This window comes from Bidens hawaiensis, unplaced genomic scaffold (genome assembly GCF_021521415.1).
Source record: "Bidens hawaiensis isolate Kalapana, Puna unplaced genomic scaffold, B.hawaiensis_p1.1 tig00034580_1, whole genome shotgun sequence".
Taxonomy (NCBI): domain Eukaryota; kingdom Viridiplantae; phylum Streptophyta; class Magnoliopsida; order Asterales; family Asteraceae; genus Bidens; species Bidens hawaiensis.
This window is the reverse complement of record NW_027505326.1, coordinates 1-10,575: the sequence shown is the minus strand read 5'-3', so window position 1 is coordinate 10,575 and position 10,575 is coordinate 1. Positions and strand designations below refer to the sequence as shown.

General features: G+C 37.5%; 1 pseudogene across 1 annotated transcript; it reads left to right on the top strand.

Annotated features, from left to right (window-relative positions):
- Positions 1-3,781: 3,781 nt before the first annotated feature.
- LOC143612411 (glutamate receptor 2.7-like) lies at positions 3,782-9,743 on the top strand (annotated as a pseudogene). The gene is made up of 4 exons (XR_013149940.1): positions 3,782-5,238; positions 8,280-8,589; positions 8,681-9,083; positions 9,354-9,743. The product of XR_013149940.1 is annotated as a glutamate receptor 2.7-like (transcript).
- The last annotated feature ends 832 nt before the right edge of the window (positions 9,744-10,575 follow it).

The following is a 10,575-nucleotide window of genomic DNA, read 5'->3' as shown; positions in this document are numbered from 1 at the left end:
TTGTCTTGATTTACTTGATGAGTTTGGGTTACTTGGTACTAAACCTGTTGGTAAACCTATTGATCAAAATTTAGTTGTAACCGATAAACTAAACTCTTCAGACTCTGACTATGAGATTGAAGATATTACTTCTTATCAAAAATTGATAGGTAAGTTGATTTATTTGACAATTACCAGACCTGACATTTCATATACGGTTGGGTGTTTAAGTCAGTTTATGCATTCTCCATTAAATTCACACCTGAAAGTTGCCTTACGGTTGCTTAGATACTTGAAAAGTAGTCCTGCTGAAGGAAATTTTTTTAGTATAAGTGATCAGTTTAACCTAAAAGCTTTTTCTGATGCTGACTGGGGCAAATGTCTTACCACGAGAAGGTGCATATCTGGGTTTTGCATATTTCTTGGGAAATCTTTGATTTCTTGGAAAAGCAAAAAACAGTTAACCGTGTCTAGATCTTCTGCTGAGGCAGAATATAGAGCACTTGCAGCTACTTGTTGTGAAGTGGTTTGGTTGTTAAAATTGTTTCAAGATTTGTCTATAAATGTAAAGTTACCAGTTGAGCTTATGTGTGATAGTTCAGCTACAATTTTAATTGCTGCAAACCCTGTGTTCATGATCGGACAAAGCATTTTGAAATTGACTTGCATTTAGTGCGAGATAGTAATTGAGGGGGTGGTTAAAGTGGATACAAATAATCAAACTGCAGATTTGTTTACCAAAGGTCTTGGTATTGCACAACACCAACTTCTGTGTAAAAATTTGGGCTTGGTTGATGCCTGTGATAGTTGAACTAAGAGGGGGTGTTGAAAGTATCTAGTTCATTTCAACATATACAGACATCTAGTAACGGTATGAATTAGTCTCAAATTAGTTTCATTTCTTTAATAAGTATAATAAATAACTTCTTGTTATGTTTTGGATTTATTTTGCATGATTACAACTTTGGAGGGTGCAAAGAGTAATTTGGGAAGGGCTTTACAAACTGGAAGGGTTGAAGCTGGACGTGTGCAAAGTAAAGGGACAAAACTGGAAATATTGCTGATATAAAAGAAAAGAAAACTGCAGGAGCTTATTGTTCGTGATATTATACAACGGAATTTATCGGGTGATCTTCTTCATTCTGTTCATATTTCGAATCAACCTGCAACTCATTGTTGCAGGTATTGTTTCTTGTTTCGTAGTTCATATTCAATTGCTTGTAATCAACTCTATTATTTCTGTTTTGATTAGATATTTAGGGTTTGATATGTTGTAATTTGATTTGAACATAGTTGTAATTTGTTTTGATATGGATAAAATAAAGAGTTAAGAGTTGTTGTTTTAACAGACTATCCTATATATATCAGCATATATAAACACGACACAACTATTAGGCGGCAGTGCGGAAGCGAACCCAAAGCGCACAAACGATTATTCACGCAGGAAAAAGATGACACAAGAATTTTAGTGGTTCGGATAACACTAGATATGTATATCTCGTTATAAAGAAACGTTACAGAATCTAGATATAAAATTGGGAAATCAATGAGCTTACAATTTCCATGAGATTTGATGCATCATGACAGTGGTTGAGCTGAATGTATGAAATAATGCATGGACAAAATTTTGGCTCTAGAATGGAGGTGAGCCATATATATATAGCTAGTTAGTTGACAATTATATATATGGCCATCTAGATTTGAACCACACACGTCTCTTCTTTTATCTGGATTCCGGACATATGCCAGTCTTGAAGGACATACTCTCTCTATAAGACAAGAGTATATAGTACGTCATACAGAATGTATTGGCAATAGTTCAATTAAACTATTGTTATTATCATGTATTAATATTATAGTAGGGGAGTCACATAGGGTAGATACGTCTTAAGTTCGTCAATTAGGTTTAGGTTATGAGCGGTTATCCTAAACACTGTTATCTTGAATTGTTGTTGTTAGGATCTGTGAAGGCTTTAGGCCTGTTTGCCGACAGATAGAAGCACACAGGGAGGCACTTCTAACTGAACTGTAATATGTGGTTATATGCATAATGAAATAACCTAATTGCAGGCTTGTGACCTGTGGATGTAGGTTGAGACTGAACCACTAAAATTCTTGTCTCGTTTTTTTTCCTGCTTGAATAATCGTTTTTGCGTTTTGGGTTGTCACTTCCACATTGCCGCCAAATAGTTGTGTCGTGTATATATATGCCGATTCATGATGTATATATAGGATAGTCAAACAAGAACTAAAGTGTCGATCAAATGGTATTTCCATCGCATTTCAATTAATACATTACATATGTTCTTCCACATGTTCTTAACGATTATTTGTCTATTATGTGCTGATATTTGATCATAGGTTCCATCAATATATACCTCATTAACATCCACTAATTAAAGAGACATGTTACATATTTTTAAGGTAGCCCACCTTAAGGGTTTGCAAGTGAGAAATAATATAAACCACACATACAAGATTATAAATCATGATCAATCGATGATTCTCGGCTTTATGCTATATGCGAAGTCACAGTCTCACGGACCACATACTTTGTTTCTTGTGACAACAAAATTATAAGAGATCAAAAGTAATACATCAACCATTGATAAAAAAAAATCAAAATCAATTCATTTTAAGCATATTTAGAAATAATTTTTGAATAATAAAAACCGGTGTTGGTACCCACGTCTCGTTGAGCCGGACGGTTCTGAATGTTAAAACGAGAAAAAAATGGTGTCAGTTGAACCCGACACCACCTATTTTAACCTAACCTTATTTTAACCACTCGTGTATTACACGAGTTATATCCTAATGTTTATAAGTTTGGGTTAAGTCTAAATATTAAACATAAAACATAAAGTAATAACAAATCTTAAATATATATATGAACGAAACATTTAAAAGCTCTCTGGTTGCTCTCTAAATTCTCTCAAGCCACCAGATTGTTTTATTTGTAAATGGAGGCTTCTCATGCATTTAATCCGAATTCAGGGGTATGAGTCTCACCAAACCCAGATAGCCCTTAAACGGGTTATAACATCTCATTAAATTAAAAATTAATCTTACCAAATATTTGACATGAAAATTCTATAAAATAGGGATATACAAAAAATTAACATCCGATTTTTTTAAATATTATTTATAATTAAAGAAACAATTTTATAGTTAAAAAAATAAGCTGGTCACCAGATAGCTTTTAAACAGATTATAGCATATCATTTATTTGTGAAGTCCTTTAATAATCAAACACTAAGTATATTATTAACTTCCTTACAATAAATAAAATTAAAATCCAAAGAAAATATATAAATATTAGAAACGAAAAATGTAAAACAACCCCCGTAATACGGAGGATTAAACCTAGTATATAAATAAAGATAAGATATTTCACATGCAGTGAACCTACGATATTCACATGAACGTATTAACAACGAAGAATAAAAATCAGTCATGAATCTTTATCAATCACAAGGACTTTCGTGTGAACATATTCCATGGTCTTTTGAGTTATGTCGTATTCATGAAAAGTCATGGCGTCACCCAATAAACTATTAACAAATATCAAGTGTTAAGTTAGACCCAATCAATGTTTTGACTGATTGCAAGAAGCAGTCATACTATTAACATTCTTTATAATGACATAAAGATCAGGTTCACATGTAACTGTTTTCCCCTTTAGGAATCAAGGTCCACTTGTGTCACTCTCTCATTTCATTCTATCACCTTTCTTATCTTGATTCTTGACCCCAGAATATTAAAGAAACATGTCATCATATTATTCATATGATCATATGTTAATCTTTGTCATGATAAGCTTGAGCTTCTTATCATGTGTAGTTAATGGCGAACCAAAGACCGAAGTACGAATTGGAGTGATTCTCGATATGGATACCAGCGTCGGTAAGATGAGCAAGACATGTATCTCAATGGCCTTACATGATTTCTATCTAAAACACGACAACTACACGACGGTAATCAGCCCTTACTTTCGTGATTCCAAACAAGACAACATGCAAGCAGCTTCTGCGGCAATCGACCTGATAAAAAACGTTGGAGTCACCGCGATTATTGGACCCATGACATCCTCACAAGCAGATTTTGTCATAGAGCTTGGTAACAAATTTAAGGTACCAATTATTTCTCCTGCAGAAAGCCCATCACTTTCACAAACGGATAACGTTTATTTTATGCGCTCAGCTCACGATTCGATGTCACAACTCAAACCTATTACAGAATTAATCAAATATTTTAGTTGGAGTGAGATTGTGTTTGTGTATGAAGATGGTGGGTATGGAAGAGGTCTTGTTCCTTATGTATCTGATGCCATGATGAACATTAGTACCAAAGTTACGCACCAAATAGCCATACATCCTTCGGATTCTGACGATTATATACTCCTTGAGCTTTACAAACTGAAGACGATGCAGACTCGGGTTTTCGTGGTACATATGTTACCCGATTTGGCTTCAAGGTTTTTCAAGAAAGTTAATGAAGCGGAAATGATGGAAGAAGAGTATGTTTGGATAATAACCGAAGGGATCACAAGTCGGTTGCATTATTTGGATCATAAAGATGACTCCATGCAAGGAGTAGTTGGTGTGAAGTCTTATATCCCGAAATCGAGTGAGTTAATTGAGTTTGAGAAAAGATGGAAATGGGAATTTCGGAGGAACTATCCCGAGGAGGATGTAGCAAAGCTAGACATGTCGGGAATTAGGTTGTATGATACTGTTTTCGGTCTAGCGATGGCATTGGAGAAGATCCGGGATTCAGATGGGCTCGTTCAAATGATGTGTAATTTTAGATTTGATGGGCTAAGTGGTGACTTCAACGTGATTAACGGGCAATTACAATCGTCGGTGTACCAAATAGTGAATATTATCGGGAATGGCGAGAAAGTTATTGGGTTTTGGAGTCCTGAAAATGGTATTTCAAAGAAGTTAAGCGATGAAACAAAGGGCCTTAAGCCGGTCACATGGCCCGGTGATAGTCATGTTATCCCTAAAGGCTGGGAGATCCCGACCAACAACAAGAATATGTTGAGAGTCGGGGATCCAGCAAAAGGCGGGTTTAATCAGTTTATCAACACAGATATTGACCAGAAAACCGGTCAAGTTATCTTGACCGGTTTCTGTGTCGATGTTTTTAACGCGGTCATTGGCGCGTTGCCTTATGCTCTCAAACCTGAATTTGTGCCCTTTGTTACTTCTGATGGCAGGAAGCTATGATGATCTTATTTACAATCTCTCTAAAGGGGTAATTAAAATAGACAGATAATTTATATATGTTTTTTTAATTTTATTTTTTAAGTGGGTAAGCATGTATACCACCCTAAATTCCTGTCAACATGTTTCAACATTTTTTATGAAAAGGGTGGGGGTGGGGGGGGTCTTGGTCTTAAAATCCATGCTACGAAAACCGCCCATCACTGGGCAACAGGCGTGCGCCTATTTTTGGAAAACTCGCCTTTAGAAAGGGCTACATCTCAATGTAGTCACATCTATCTGGATGTGACTAAGATGTGGCCTTTAGCATAGGTTCTCCGAAAGTAGGCAGATGTCACCCCTGTCATGGGCGGTTTATGTGACTGTAAGGCCCGAACCCGGTAGCCCTACTTTAGCGTCGGATTTACTCATAAACACAGTTCGTACAAATCAGAGTTCATTAAAACTTTCGCGGAATATAAAAACTTTCATAAAACATTTCGTAACAAAACACGTCTTGTCTTAAAACATCATTTTGTCTTTCAAAATAATCGAAACATTTAACTTAAACGTCTTGAGTCTTCCGATGCCAGCCTCTTATTCAGTGCCACGTGTCTCCTCAAGCGAGCTGCCTCATCCTACTCACCTGCGTGCATACTAAAAGTCAGCTACGCTGAGTGAGTTCTAGTTAATCGTACGCCATACAATACAACACATACATACATATCCGAAGATACATATCCATACTTAACCAATTACCCTTCTGTTCTACATACATACTTACTACCATACATACATACATATCTACAAGCACTAACCTCAGTCTACCGAGAGTACGTTCATAGTCCGCCGTCTATACCTGTACTCAAGGTCGTGAACACGTAAAAGGTCCGCCGTCCTTACCTATGTTCACCATTCATGGTATGTACAAGGTCCGCGATCCTTCCCTATACCATCATACATCCACAACACGTACAAGGTCCACGATCCTTCCCTATGTTGCAACCTAATTCATAGCACGTACGAGGTCCGCAGTCCTCCCCCATGCTAAAGCACGTATAAGGTCCACAGTCCTTTCCTGTGCTGACGCCTACCTATATTACGTATAAGGTCTGCAGTCCTTATCTACGTTACGTATAAGGTCCGCCGTCCTTATCTACGTTGGCGTCTATCTCCTATAACACGTATAAGGCCCACCGTCCCTATCTACGTTTACATCTATCATCTACATCACGTATAAGGCTCGTAACCCTTAACTACGCCATCACCTGCCAAGTCTATGTCCAACAGAAGTTAGAGGGATTTGCCATCCTAACTTACTATGTCGAACCTAGAACTCACATACCATTCGTGTACCAGTATACACATACTTCACATATACAATAATTACATTATAGCATAAGAACACTCTAGGTGTTCTTTACATCCTTCATTTAACAACCATACCCCTTGTCGTTACGTGCAATATCCGAAGATCGTTCACGCCCCGACAAGTATTCATTTGTAATATTCATACATCTTCTATATATAATATTCGTACCTTTATTTTTAACCTGACAGTACGCGCAATATCCGAAGATCGTTCGCGTACCGACAAGCAATCATTCATATCCATCACATATATCACATATGGCATACACTTATCACTTAGGATAAATGTATTAACAACACGTCGAGTATGCACACAGCCCCGAAAACATAACAAGGAATGGGGCTAGAAACTCACCTGAACTCTGCTTCTTCCTCTGATAGTTGTAAATCCCTTCTTTAACTGTGCTCGGCTGACTGTATAAGTTACACGTATCAATACTCGCATGATCTAATCTGGTGGCCTAGTATTAGCTTACTTTTACTTATCGTTTTAATCTATTCACTAATCGAACTTGACTTTAGGCGAAGTTAAACCTTAGGCGAACTTAACTTTAGGCGAAGTTAAACCTTAGGCGAACTTAGCTTTAGGCGAAGTTAAACCTTAGGCGAACTTGGCTTTAGGCGAAGTTGTCATCAGGCGAACTTGGCTTTAGGCGAAGTTGTCATCAGGCGAACTTGGCTTTAGGCGAAGTTGTCATCAGGCGAACTTGGCTTTAGGCGAAGTTGTCATCAGGCGAACTTAGCTTTAGGCGAAGTTGTCATCAGGCGAACTTAGTTTTAGGCGAAGTTGTCATCAGGCGAACTTAGCTTGCAGGCGAAGTTCATCAGGCGAACTTAGCTTGCAGGCGAAGTTGTCGTCTGCAGCTACTGTTCGTTCTTAAATCCCTTAATCACCTTCGTTTCTTAACCAAATAACTCGATTTAGGTACCCACGGGATCGTCTGACCAGCGCCTACAAACCCCAACCATCAAATCGACCTAACATCGATGTTTAAAGGGTGCGATTTAGGCATATAGGTTACGGGTTCTTTTTATCAATCGATTAACCCATCAAATCATAACCATTTTCAGTAAGATTAGCTTTGTTGGATTCGTTTTTACCATACAAACTCAGATCTATCATTTCTCAAATCAACCCGAACCTACACGAACGATTTCTAACTATAAACGTACCTTGAACGAGTCGAACTACGAACACGGTTAAGCCTTGATGTTGTTTTGGTCCGTCACAACGTTCCAGCACCAACAAGCTCGGGTTTTCGCCTTCGGATCTTGGTTCGGGTCGTGTGTGTTTTGGGTGTGTGTGTATGGAATATGTGAGAATGAGGATTAAAGGATGATTAATGGTATTTATATTTAGGGATCATGGGCTTAAGCCCATGGACTCTCCTTCCTTCTTTCATAACCCAAGTCCATAACCAATATCCATTACCCAACACTAGCCCGACCCATACCAACTCCTACTCTATTTATTTATTTCCCGATAACCCGAGTAAACTTTCCCTCTATTATTAAGTAATATAATTAATATCATTTTGGAAATTTCGGGATGTTACAGTGACTCATCGAACATGGCACACACTCAAATATAAAAATGTCGCCCTTACCATCGGGGAAACTATTGAAATGAGTCATGGATCCATACTTATTTATGGATGAAAATGTTTTTGGAACTTGTGGTGCAATATAATGTTGGTTTATAATGTTTGAATAATGTAACAGGGATACGATGCGGTGGTTGGAGACATTTCAATACTTGCAGACCGATCGGATAAGGTATCTTTCACATTTCCATACACCAAAGCAGGCGTGTCATTGATTGTTCCAAATGAATACGAGAGAAAGAGTGCATGGATTTTCTTGAAGCCCTTAGAAAAAGAGCTTTGGATAACAACCGGCGTGTTTTTCGTATACACGGGACTCGTGGTATGGGTTATCGAGCATCGTGTAAACGAGGAGTTCCAAGGCCCCCCTCATAAACAAGTGGGAATGCTCTTATGGTACTCCTTCTCCACACTTGTTTATGCACACAGTAAGTGCATGTTTATTTACACATATAATTAAAGTTAATACACACATGACTAGCTTTCAAATTTTACAAATTTTATTACCCATTTATTTAGGGGAGAAGTTGATAAGCAACTTATCGAGATTCGTGGTGATCGTGTGGGTGTTTGTGGTGCTCGTCCTAACCTCGAGCTACACTGCAAGCTTGTCATCTACATTAACGGGACAACAGCTTCGACCTATTTACAAAGACATCAATGAGATCATGAGCAAGGGAGAATTGGTAGGATACCTAGAAGGTTCTTTGGTTAAGGACATGTTGAAAGATATGGTTTTAAGGATGCCCAGTTGAAAAACTACAGCACGTTTGAGGAGTACGACGAGGCGCTTAAACTAGGAAGTCGAAACGGAGGAGTTTCTGGAATCATGGATGAGCTCCCTTATATTAAGGTTTTTCTGTCTAGATATTGTAACTATACCATGACCGGTCCCACCCATAGAACAGCAGGCTTCGGTTTTGTAAGTTTCGTTCTTATATATATTTCATTCATGTCTAGTGTTTTCGTGGTTTGAAACACGGCTAGGAAACTTGCAAGTTGTGACTTGTGACAAACCATGGTTTCAAACCATGCTAACACTAGACGTGAAAAGTTCTTAAAACCATACCAAAAATGAAACGATTTCTTACAGAGCGCCATTTTTTAGATAAGAAAATCATATATTAGTTGTTCGTGAAAGACATTTGATTTGTAATGATCGATAATGATTGTATTGTGTATATATATTCAGGCATTTCTAAAAGGGTCACTTCTGGTCCATGATGTTTCAAAGGCAATGCTGGAAGTGACAGAGAAGCAGTTATTGAACATAACCAACCACTGGTTCAGAGAAGACGCCAGTTGTGATTCGCAGGATCGAGCTCAAACGAACCCTCATGGGCTCGGGCTGGATAGCTTCAATGGAGTTTTCCTAATTGCCGGGCTATCATCAACCTCGGCTCTCCTTGTTTTCTTGTTCATGTTTTTGTATCAAAATAGAGAAATGTTGGTGTCACAAGATTATCGAGTTTGCCAAAAGATTGCTGTTATTGCGGGAAGATTTGACGCGTTTAAGGATAATAAATCCAAAACATCAATCCCAGAAGCAGTAGCTGTGGAATTTAATAACAATAATACATAGCCCAGTTCTTGACACAATACAAGTTGTAGAAACTACAACTAATCAAAGATCTTCATACTGCTAATTAATCTTACACACTCTCCACATTAATATTCGTTTGTAGGGTAGTTAAACAAGCTTCTAGATTTTTATTCTTTTATAACATTTGTCAATATTAGTAGTAGTCATGTGAATGTAAGTTTTGTGGTTTGTAATTGTCGGGTTTATTATTCTAAAACGTGTTCGATTAATCACTATCAGATTGAAGTATTATTTCCAGAGTACTCTCAAAATCATAATCGGATAATTTTGATTTTTAGAAAGATCAAGAATGGGAATATGTTTGTTGCTGTAGTGAAACTTATCCGAAATAGACTAAAAACGTTAGTTTTATAGTTCGCGCGGGAACCATTGTAACGTTTAGTTGAAACAACACATGCAATGTTTCGTGAAAAGTTTGTGTAAGGCCAAAAAGTTGTAACTTACGATATCAAATTACGATACCCATTATATATTTATTGCCAAGTTAATAATTTATGTCGGCGAGAAAACCGGACACGAAATGAGAGCTTCGGCACACACGTTTAGCTTCAATGGGATAAGGTCTTCTAGTATGTTAGTTGTTTGGTTATAAATAGAGACTTGTTGTCTTTATTTATGGGTGTGTTTTGTAAGGTGAAATCACCCACCCAAGGGGAGCTCACCTTGGGTGGGATTGGTTCGTTTATCATATATTAAATAATTTTAAACCGATAAGGAGATCGTTCGTTATATATTTTATCTTTATATTATTCGTTCGGTCGTCTTGATTTCACACACCCATCTCAAACGTTTATCAAGTGCAAAATTCGTT